We start from the raw sequence: 11,110 nt of genomic DNA on the forward strand, positions 1-11,110 counted from the left end.
AACCTCATTTAAGTTTTTACGGGTAAATTGTTTAAGATTTGCGACATTTGTCTTCAAGTAATTCCAAATATCAACTATAAAATCATGGGCAGATTAAGTACCCAACATTTTATATTAAATATTCAAAAATAGCAAAGTTCATTTAATCATCGTACAATGTTCTGTGAAATTGTTCTGTAACATACCAACAATCGAGCGATCAGAACCAATTTCCAAATTGAATGTCGAATGTCGTAGGTGTATTTTCCTATAAATTTAAACTCAAAGCCCCATAAAAACATCTAATCAAATGCGCAGCTTATGCTACAAGCGATTGAGCTGAAATTTTGAGGGATTGATATTCTCACCATAAGACACAATCCAAGGGGGCGTGGAATTGGACAACTTTTTGTTTCCTGGGCGAGTCTACTGGATACCTTGCGTGGGCGCGGCGTTCATAGTGACTTGAGCGCTTGCTAGAGCCCTATGATGGCAAACACAGCACGAGTTTGAGTCTAAATATGTTGCACTGAGACGTTCATAGTGACTTGAGCGCTCGCCAGAGTCCCATGAGAGCGGACACATCATGAATTTAAGTACAAAATTGTTACTCTGAGACGTTCATAGTGAATTCAATACCTAATTTCCATAACGACTTATCTGCTTTTGTAAATAAAGACCCAAACGTCGATTTGACGAATCTGATGGCACTTCCACGCTAAGCATTACCATCTACACGTAAGTGAAGGCTTCGGCTACCTGTTATGGTGTTGGTTTGCGTGGGAGTGCCATTCGATTCGTCAAATCGACGTTTGAATCTTTGTTTACAAAACCAGATAAGTCGTTTTGAAAATTTGTTATTTAATTGAGTGCCCCCCAGAGTCCCATAAGGGCGGACACAGCATTATTACTCTGATTCGTTCATAGTGACTTGAGCGCTTATCAGAGTCCCATGAGGGCGAACACAGCATAAGTTTGAGTCTAAATCTGTTGCACTGAGACGTTCATAGTGAATTGAGCGCTCGCCAGAGTCCCATAAGGAAAACAACATAAATTTGAGAACAAGATTGTTACTCTGAGACGTTTATAGAGAATTGAGCGCTCGCCAGAGCCCCATGAGGGCGGATACATCATGAGTTTGAGTTCAAAACTGTTGCCTTGAGACGTTCATAGTGTCTTGAGCCCTCGCTAGAGCCCCATGAGGGCATGATTCTGATTAGATTTGATAACAGTTTGGTTACTCGGTTGCTAGGTTACTAGGTGCTCATAGTTGCTCATGGGGCTCTCCTTAGCCGTGCGGTAAGACGCGCGGCTACAAAGCAAGACCATGCTGAGGGTGGCTGGGTTCGATTCCCGGTGCCGGTCTAGGCAATTTTCGGATTGGAAATTGTATCGACTTCCCTGGGCATAAAAGTATCATCGTGTTAGCCTCATGATATACGAATGCAAAGATAATATTTAGTAGAGAACCCGGAAGAGGCCGCAGGCTTCGTGGAAGGCCGCGTACACGATGGCTTTTTGCAGTTGAAGAGGACCTGAGGGCGCTCAATGTTCAGGGCGACTGGAAGCGATTGGCCCAGGATCGAGTCCAGTGGAGAAGGATACTCCATTCGGCGTAGGTTCATCGAAGAGCTGTAGCCCATCAAGTATCAAGTAAGTATACGAATGCAAAAATGGTAACCTGGCTTAGAAACCTCGCAGTTAATAACTGTGGAAGTGCTTAATGAACACTAAGCTGCGAGGCGGCTCTGTCCCAGTGTGGGGATGTAATGCCAATAAGAAGAAGAAGAAGGTGCTCATAGTTAAATGAGTGATCGTCTATGTCCCATGTGGGTGGACATGAATTTGATTTGAGTACAATTCGGTTACTCTGAGGCTTTCATAGTGAATCGAGCGATCATCTGAGTCCCATGAAGGTGGACACAGATTCAATTTGAGTACAATTTGATTACTCTGAGCCTGAGGTGTTCATTGTGAAATGAGTGATCATCTGAGTCCCTTGAGTGGGCGGTCATAGATTTGATTTACTCTGAGGCCTTCATAGTAAGTTGAGTTTTGTAGTGCGGACATAGAATCAATTTTAGTACAATATGTTTGATTCGAGGCATCCATAATGAGCTCAGCGAACGTCTGAAACCCATGAAGTTAGACACAGATTCCATTTGAGTACATTATGGTTACTCTGAGACCTTCATTGTGAGTTTGGCGGTCTTGTGAGTCATGTGAGGGCAGCCTTAGTAGCAACAGCAACTGCAGTACAATTTAATTGATCTAAGGCATTCATAGTAAATAGTTTGTTTTGGTCGATTGATGAACATTTAAAATTGAAATTTAAGCCGGTACACATTATTAGTTTTCATTTTACCGTGACACATCACGATAACAAATTTGTCTTGGCTTAGACAACGGACAGCACTCTCATGCAACACTTTTGTTGATTAGTGATAAATTTTCCGATGCCGAAAAAAAATCTTTTTACTAGGGTAGGAATCAAACCGACATTTCACAGCACATGCCACTAGACGATTGAAGTTACCCAGAAGCATTTTAAACGTCCAAAACACATGGGCGTAAAACTGTTAATGGAGTAAAGCTTAGGAGTGTGAAAACAAGTATTTTTATGGAATGTTTGTTCAATGAAGATAGGTACCTAAATTTGTGGAGACGAAACTTAAAAAAAAAAGAAAAAAATGTCGGGTGCAGGCGAAATTCAACGGACGCGGACGTAAAGACATTTGTTCAGTTTGTTGAGCTGAGTCGATTGGTATATAATACTATGGGTCTAAGAGCCTTTTATGAAAAGTTCGTTGTCGGAGTGGAATGATAGCCTTTCTTTACAGCAAATGATCAGAGTGCAAAATTTTCCTAAAAGCATTGCAAATTAGTGAAAATATCTTCAGAAGTTTACTGGGTACTGGTTTGAAGGTACTTCAAAAAAGCATTCTAAGTGGGCGGTATTTCCTTTAGAAAATGTTTTAATGATATGAGGTAAATAGAAAGGCTAGCTTGTCAAAGTTAGGCATTTCGTATGAAAAACAACCTTTGTTGAGGCAGTCATCAATTCGAGGCGCGTAGGACCTCTAAATTAAGTAAGAGTTTTCTATAAAATTTTTTAGATAAAAATGCATTGGTATTAAATGGAGGCGATTTAAATAGACAATAAAAACTTGACTTGGACAGAGGGCGGAGTAATCAAGAAAAAAATAATCAAATATTCAATACAAAATACAGTTGAAATTTCGATCAATGTTTTACTCATCAACATAATTGTTTTTGAAAGAAGTCGGCACATAAACCTGTAAAAATCATAATACGATGCATTACATTCAATGATTTTAGAAAGCGAAATTTCATTGGTATTTTGAAAACTATAGGAGTTCCTTTCCAACACAGTGTACACACTTAATCGACAATTTTCCTCTCGGTAAAATAAATTGACGAACATGATCGTTAAAGTATATTTTAACTGATATCTCGTTAATAAATATGACGTTTACACATGTTACTGAAACTCGGCAATTAAGTTTGCCACAGTTCTCGGTGATTTGGAATTTATCCGAGTTTCGGCAAACCCATATGTCAAACGTAATAACCTCTATCGTGATGTATCGCTGCGAAAACAAACACGTGAGAACTAAGAAAAATGGAAAAATTAATTACTGTACCTCTACTTTTATGTAAGTATTCAATACGATTCCTTTTATTTTGCTTAATATATTTAAATTTACTACATTTCATGTTGATTTTTATGAAAATATTTCAATTAATTTGCCCTTTTACAATGTTTTTAATTCCAGCGGATTTGCTTAATCTGTATATCGCACTACAGAAAACAGACAAAATATTGTCGATGGAAACAGCATTACCCGTGCGGCCGTACGAAGGGGCCAACAACAAGGCCAAAACTGAAGATTGTGATAATTTTTTTCGGGAAGAGGCTCACGAATATGCATATCAGGAATCATGGAATATGACTTCCGGATTGAATAATAATCGTTTTTGTGGACTTATAGGTTTCAAAGGGTTTTCTGTAGTGTTGATTAAGAAATAATAAACGCCCGCAAATATATTCTACTACTTCACGCTTTTCAGTTTTATTTTGATTCTTCCGAAAATAAAACAAAAATAATCTTTCACTGAATCTCGGTAAAGCACTTTACCGATTAAGTCGGCAATGCATTACCGAACGGTACGGTAAATTTTGACAGCTGGGTGGTTTCGCAAATTTTACGACTTTTCGGCAATTTGAACTTTTACCGAGATTTTTACCGAAATATCAGCTGTTGGATTCTCGGCAATTTATTTTGCCGGCCTCGGTGAAAAAAATTAAGTGTGTATATATTTTGAAGATCCTATTTCATTAGAGTTTCATTTTCATTCTAACATGCCAATTGAACTCGAGCAAAAACGATGCACGCGCCACGAGTGATCGATTGGCCAACTAATAATTATTTGAATTGACCAGTAAATTAGTAAACGATGGGAATTTGAGGAGTGTTATGTCTGTTTGTCTGTGCTTAACATATGAATTCTTGTTTATGCAGATGTATATGACGCATCAAACTAATTTCTGGTGTTACTCTGGCGGTATTACGTGTTTTGTTTGATCTAGAATAAGTATTAAATTGAATTTATTCACATTTAGGCGTGGGCGCAATTTTCAAATCAATAAAGTTTGATGGGCGGCTTTTCCAAGGGGCGCAAAATTTTAAATTTATGAGTAACCAGCTCATGATTTGCCATGACAGCACTGATCGGTACCGCATTCAGAGCCCAATCGGAATTCGACTCCTCAATGATGCCGAGAGCAAGCAACCGGTTGATCTCTTCATTCAACGCCTTATATCGGAATCGGAGCTGCGCTATTGAATTCGTCTTTCAGTTCTATAGTGTGTTGGACCAGCGAGTTTACCTCGAGCTGGTCTGACATAGCTTGTTTGAAGGGTTGTTTGACACGGTCTATCGCTCGGTCCCTGCTCGGAGCTAAGCATTAATTTGGAATAAAAACACTTTATCCATTGAAATGTGGATGTCAAATGCATTGAAGAAATCTATTCCTGCAATGCAGTCAACCGGTAAATCTTCAACTACCTACTGTGCAAGGGATATAAACTCGACCTGAAACTTGTAAGGGATCACCAGAAGTGCTGGTAAGGACTAAATTTGAAGGGAAAACTTTTGTATTATTCAACTTCCAAATTGGACAAGTCCGATCTGACAATAAGGTTTTCTGGCTGCCACTGTCCAGAAGCGCTTTAACGGACCTACCGAAAATGGAAACATTCATGAAAGGCCTGTCATCTGTCAGTATCGAAAATATAGAAGAGGGGTTCGAGTCAGGTTTATGTAGAAGATCGCTGGCGGGCTCATACCCAAGAGCGAATAAAATGTCGTTGATGTCGTTTAAGGTACTTTCTCTGGGCCGGTCTCCCTCCGGCGCGCAAAGTTTTTTGCACAGAAAGGGCAGAGATGGGTTGGGAATTCTCGGAGCCCACATACCTGACAGTGCACTTTATACGGTTTTGTGCATTAGTGGGTTAGATGCTCCTGACTTCGGCAGTTAAAGCAAACGAACTTATCGTTCAGAGGAACGTGTTCGTCCGTTTTGGGTTCTACATTTGAGGGTTTCCTTGAATCAACTTTTGATTTGACAGCGTTCGATTTCTCTTCCATCTTAGGTATTGTATTGATCTTTGCAGGTGGATGTGCGGAACCGGAATCTTTCCTAGTCCACTGCTTGATCCCTCCACTACCTTGGTTCGGCCCGGAACCATGACGTGGAGTGTAATTGATGTTATTGTTTGGTCCTTTATTGGAGAATTGATTTGGGCGTTTTTCTTGAAAATTACTGATGTTCCCCCTGAGCGATACTCCGCGACCTGAACGGCATTGGTTTGCGAAGCATTTTGTGGTTTACAAGAAGGTACGTATTGGTGGCATCTATTTCTTGCCCTGCAATCTGCAATGAATACAGATCATATAGATCCCTACCAATTAGTGCCCGTTTGTACTCCGGACGAAGGTTTCGGCGTACGGCTTGTACTATTTCCACCCTCGACACCGGTGATGTGAGGCTTTTGAACTTTCTCTCAATATAAAGAAAGAATTCCTAAAAGGTTTCATTTTTCTGCTGCCTTTTTTGGTAGATGTCCAACAAGATGAAATGATCCAAATCTGGATGCCTGAAGGTCAACTTCAAATTAGTAATAAGGTCCGAATACGTATTGAAACGATGTTTATTACTAGTGAACCACATGTTTGCTCGTCCGGTCAGTAAATTCCCAAACGAACGTAAGAGTTCATACTCGGAAACCTGTTCAGACTTCGTTCAGTCGCTTACTTCCCACAAAAAATCATTGAGGCCCATACCGCGGTCCTCTCCAGCATATTTTATTGGCCACTTCACCAGTGGGATTGTTTTTACGCGATTGGCAATTGGATAATAATCTAAGTCTTGGAAAGGATTAACACTGGGAACCGGAGTAGGCATCGGACGTGGCGGTGTCAGCCATCCTGCTCCCGTGTATTCCATGATGGGGACCATTGGATACTGAATGAGTTGCACTTCCAATTGGCCTGCCACGAGATGGATGTGAAATATGCGGAAAATTTGGTGCATAATTCCTCTGAATAACGAAAGGATTGAACTGAGAATTTTGTCTGAACTCCTCGTCCTCACACGGATTGTGATAACGATAATCATAATGGCTTGCTTGCGACAAGGCAAGGCTTCGTGGTAATTGATTAGTGAATCGCGTTGATTCCCAAGGATCTGACCATTGAGACCTGGCAGAAGGAAAATCACTACGAGGACTCGTCGGTGGTACCGAACGATCGACGAACTGTATAGAACTGTTGGGTAAATTCTCTCTATATCCATTCCAACGCGTAAACTCATACTGCTGATCCCGATAAATCTCATCTGTTTTGGCTGTACATGGCGTAGTTGTTCCCGAGTAGACGAAAATAGCTCAATAATATCAAATGTTGATAAGATAGCAAAATGAGATATGGACCTGATTAATATAAGAGATAAAAGATCATACGACAATATCAAAATTTTGCGCTAAAATATTATCAGAAGATCAAGTTATGCTATTTGTAATAAGTGATCAATATCATGTGCCACTAGTTTGTTCTTATGCATAGCATATCTAGATATTTAAATGATAGTTCGGTGCAAATTTTTGATATTGATGCCTGTTCTTTTATCTCTTATATCAATCAAGTCCATATCATGTTTTGTTATTCTGTTCATGACTTCTGCCCGGGTTACTATACTCGACACCGGCACTGTTGTATTGAACTGCTGTTGTTCTTCTGTTTCTTCTAACGACCGCCCACCATACACTACACGACACCTGATACCGTGGAGTGGACCAGATGGGTGGCATCTGCCCAAATGAAGTAACAGTCGCATAGGAAACACTAGTTGATGCCGAACCACTGTTGGTAACGATAGCGAAACTGTCACTGTTGATATAACATCTCTACGCGGACTTCGCGGAATCGTTCCAGTATTAGTTGCTATAAGCCTCATTTCCATTTGATCATTCACTACCGAACCGACTTTCACACTAGTAACCGGCGGTGTAAAGCAATTATCCTCTCTTGTCATATTACAATCGGCGCGGGTTTGAATCGATGGAACCGATAAATTAGACTCGTTTACGGATCCGACGGGGTGAGCTAAATTAATCAAATGGCGTTCGTATGTTGCCTGAGCCTCTAGGCTTGTCGCTCCAACCAAATCAACCAGATTTGGCGAATCTGGAGGAGACGGTTGAATATTACCTTCCACGAAAAACTTCAAATACGATTAAACTACATTGGTAAAAATCCAGTTCGCTTCCTGAACGCAATCACGAGTAGCATACGTTCGCTTTAACAATTTCAAGCGGTTGTACAAATGCAGTAAACCTGTTTTCGATGTCTCTTTCACTATATCGTCTCTATTTATCTCAATCCCTACTCTTTCTAATCTGCGCTGACCAACCACCGTCTGGGAATTCCCATTGCGCAGCGACTCAGCGTTTTTCGACCAAACGTCATCGTAGTCCACGATTAAACTCCACCATCGCCGCATTTGGCACGGTTACCGCAATAACATCATTTCGTCGGCCGCCGGTACAAATCTACTATACCGCCAGTAATCGTCCGCTGCTGGACAAAGGGTACCGTGAGTACAAAAAAAAAATAACAAAACGAATGTTAAACTCCACACACTAATCCTGATCCTGATCCTGAATCCTGATCGATAGTAGAAGCTAGACGTCGATAGAAGCCAGAAATCCGCACACACACAGTAGGGAAAGCTAGATAGAAGAAGAGAAGAAGGACCACGAAACATGAATAAAAACCTAGGTTAATGAAAACTTGAATAAAGCCAATATGTTTTTCGTTTGTCTTACATCAAATCGTAGTTTGTAAATGTTAGTGCTTTCCCTGTAACAGTTTTTTTTTTGTCTTCGAGATTTCTCACGTTCGCGTCGTTCTACCTAATTGTTTTTCTGTTTCTTTTTGTACGCCAGGATAGACTGCCTGGGAAATCAGTCTCTCCACTCACGTGTCTGAAGCAACTGGGAATTTTTGAATTGGGGGAAGTCTTCCAATGATGATACGCGTGAGTGGTGTCTTTGTGTACTGGTAGAACGACGGTTAGCACCAACCATTTTTGTGAAGTGCTTAGGGCGTTACCTAAGTTGGTGAAATCTCAAGTAGGATTTTTGTTTGAATTCCTGTTTCGTCCCCTAAATCGCTATTTGGACTCTTATACATAAAACCCGCCCTGAGTTGAGTTTCTTGCCTCGACAGACGGTCCTCTTCGGAGGTGGCGCTTAAGCCGTCTGTTTTTGGAGTCGGGAACGGGACGGGAAAAAAGGAAAACCCTTTAGCCGCATTTGCGCGCTATAATGTTCCTCGGGAGCAATCATTAGGTCCTGGAAGCGGTCAGAGCCGTTAATGGGCCATTTTATATTCATACTTCGCTTCTTGATCGAAAACCATGAAAAAAGAGCGGTCAAATGACTGGTTTTAGTGCTGAAACTGAAATGCCACTTCCCACAGGATCCCCGGGGTTAATCCGCAGGTCCATAAAGCGGTCAGAGCCGTCAATGGACCATTGTATATTCATACTTCTCTTCCTGATCGAAAACCATGAAAAAAAACGAGCAATGGGTAATGTTTTCAAATTAACCGCGAGTAGACGTAGGACTTGTATAAACGTAACGTATTTACATTTAACTTTTAACTTTTGGATCTATAGAGTTTGATTATAGGTATTGATATTGGAAAGACAACTTCCATGCTGTGTAGAATTATTAGCAATTTGTGTATATTCAAAACTTCTGAAAATAAAACTAATAATTAAATACATAATAAGAATTGCTATGTTTCTAACTATTAAGCCCTTATTTACTCAAGCAAGTGTAGGGCATTTATAGACCTCTTATTGATGATAGTCTTTGAAGTTAAACAATAATATTTATAAAATTTTCAGACTTGGGCAAAATGTGATATTTTTGGGGAACTGTCCCGTTTTCCAAACAAAGAAATGCAGCACCAATTTCGTTGCTTCTTTTTGCTACCATGCGTGCTAACTGATGAAAAAAAATCACAACATTAAGAAACAAGTCAAGGAGCAGTGACCCTACTATAATAGAGGAGATACTGCTAACACATCAACGAAAAATTATATAATGTTTTGATTCCAAACTCCATGTCTACGTCAAGTTTAATGATTCATTCATTTTCATTTATTTAGTCTACATCTAAACAGATAACACTGAATCAACAATTTGACGCCACAATACACGGTTCGAGGCCGCATCTCTCCATACTCGAATACGCCCCACGCTCGCCAAGTTTTTTTGCACCTGGTCTGTCCATCTCACTCGCTGCGCTCCACGCTGTCTCGTACCAGCCGGATCGGAAGCGAACACCATCTTTGCCGGGTTGCTGTCCGGCATTCTTGCAACATGTCCTGCCCATCGTACCTTTCCGGCTTTAGCTACCTTCTGGATACTGTGTTCGCCGTAGAGCTGGGCGAGCTCGTGGTTCATTCTTCGCCGCCACACACCGTCTTCTAGAAGTAGCACTGGGAGGTAGTTCCTGGTGGAAACGATGGCGGAGCCCAAGGGAGTTTAGTCGGTATTACCGGTACAGTCGAGTCCGACACTCCGTATGGTAGTTTAACAACTACAATGCACGTGTGCTGGGTTAGTGTGTAAATGCATTCTCCCTTGTAAAAAGAAACAAAAACACACCGACTTCTTGCACAGCGCCAAAGATGATCCAAAGCACCCGTCTCTCGAATACTCCGAGTGCTTGCAAGTCCTCCTCGAGCATTGCCCATGTTTCATGTCCGTTGAGGACAACCGGTCTTATTAGCGTCTTGTACATGACGCATTTGGTGCGGTGGCGAATCTTTTTTGACCGCAGTTTCTTCTGGAGCCCGTAGTAGGCCCGACTTCCACAGATGATGCGCCTTCGTATTTCACGACTGACATTGTTATCAGCCGTTAGCAAGGATGCGAGGTAGACGAATTCCTCGACCACCTCGAAGGTACCCCCGTCTATCGTAACACTACTTCCCAGGCGGGCCCTGTCGCGCTCGGTTCCGCCCACAAGCATGTACTTTGTCTTTGACGCATTCACCACCAGTCCAACTTTTGTTGCTTCACGTTTCAGGCGGGTGTACAGTTCTGCCACCTTTGCAAATGTTCGGCCGACAATGTCCATGTCATCCGCGAAGCAAATAAATTGACTGGATCTGTTGAAAATCGTACCCCGGCTGTTACACCCGGCTCTCCGCAAGACACCTTCTAGCGCAATGTTGAACAACAGGCACGAAAGTCCATCACCTTGTCTTAGTCCCCGGCGCGATTCGAACGAACTGGAGTGTTCGCCCGAAATCTTCACACAGTTTTGCACACCATCCACCGTTGCTTTGATCAGTCTGGTAAGCTTCCCAGGGAAGTTGTTCTCGTCCACTCAGCTGGCACTCAAATACATTTTTTTTATTCCTTTCTTTCTTTGTTCAGGCACTCTGTGTTACTTAACCGCTACTGTGCCGAGATCTACTGTGATATTCTGCTGTACAGAATCCACACAGAGTCTATTTTTAGATTTC

Source organism: Armigeres subalbatus, unplaced genomic scaffold, assembly GCF_024139115.2.
Source record: "Armigeres subalbatus isolate Guangzhou_Male unplaced genomic scaffold, GZ_Asu_2 Contig824, whole genome shotgun sequence".
NCBI lineage: Eukaryota > Metazoa > Arthropoda > Insecta > Diptera > Culicidae > Armigeres > Armigeres subalbatus.